Source organism: Notothenia rossii (assembly GCF_949606895.1).
Source record: "Notothenia rossii genome assembly, chromosome: 7".
Classification (NCBI taxonomy): Eukaryota; Metazoa; Chordata; class Actinopteri; order Perciformes; family Nototheniidae; genus Notothenia; species Notothenia rossii.
This window is the reverse complement of record NC_136905.1, coordinates 940910-941842: the sequence shown is the minus strand read 5'-3', so window position 1 is coordinate 941842 and position 933 is coordinate 940910.

Here is a 933-nt window from a genome sequence, read left to right as displayed (position 1 = left end):
ATCTGCGGGCAGTGGCAAGTACTTCCGGCATCTGCCACAGAGGCCGCTACTCCGTGGTATCTGTGGCAAGTATATGCCACAGCCACAACTTGCCGTGGCAAGTAAATGCCACAACCATGCCACAACTTGCCGTGGCAAGTATATGCCACAACTTATATATGCCACAACTTGCCGTGGCAAGTAAATGCCACAAGTTAAGAGTTAAGAGAAGGTTTACGGTAGCTGCCACTCGCCTTCCGTGGCCAATGCTGATATTTAAACCCGTATTTATCGCGTAAAATGTCGCTGTTTTAGCATGACTTTATCGGACTGATCTGTACACAAGACTGATGATCTGTTACTGATGGTCCGATCATATTTTTCAAAAAGATTAAACATATGTTCTATAGATTTTACTTGGAGAACGTGGTTTGTTAAAATAAATAAACGTGCTATTTTTATGATAATAGTCGGTACTCGAGTTGAGGGGGGATGGCATCCCCCCTGAAATAAAAACGGTTAAAATCATCCCCCTTCTAAAACGCATGGCGGGACCAATACGATTTTCATTGCCATAAGCAATAGCTGTGCACATGATATAACCTTTCACCCTTGATGGATTTCCATCATACATAATACACATAAGGATTATCTTATGTTAATGTTGGTATAGGCTACTTGACAGTAAGTGTGCTTCTATTGTTTGTTTTATATATAAATATATACATTCACTTGAAAAGACTGTAATTTCGTATTGTTACTGTTTTACTTTATGACAACTAGTGGTCATTTTCTGTGTTTTTGTTATGTCAGTGTTCATTTACTGAGTTTGTGATTTGTGACTTAATAAGGAAAACATCATCCTTAAAATTATTTTTTAAAATGTATTTTTAAATGTTCTAAATTTGAAAAAAATAGATAAAAATAAACTAAAGTTAAAATCTTGTTTTTCAT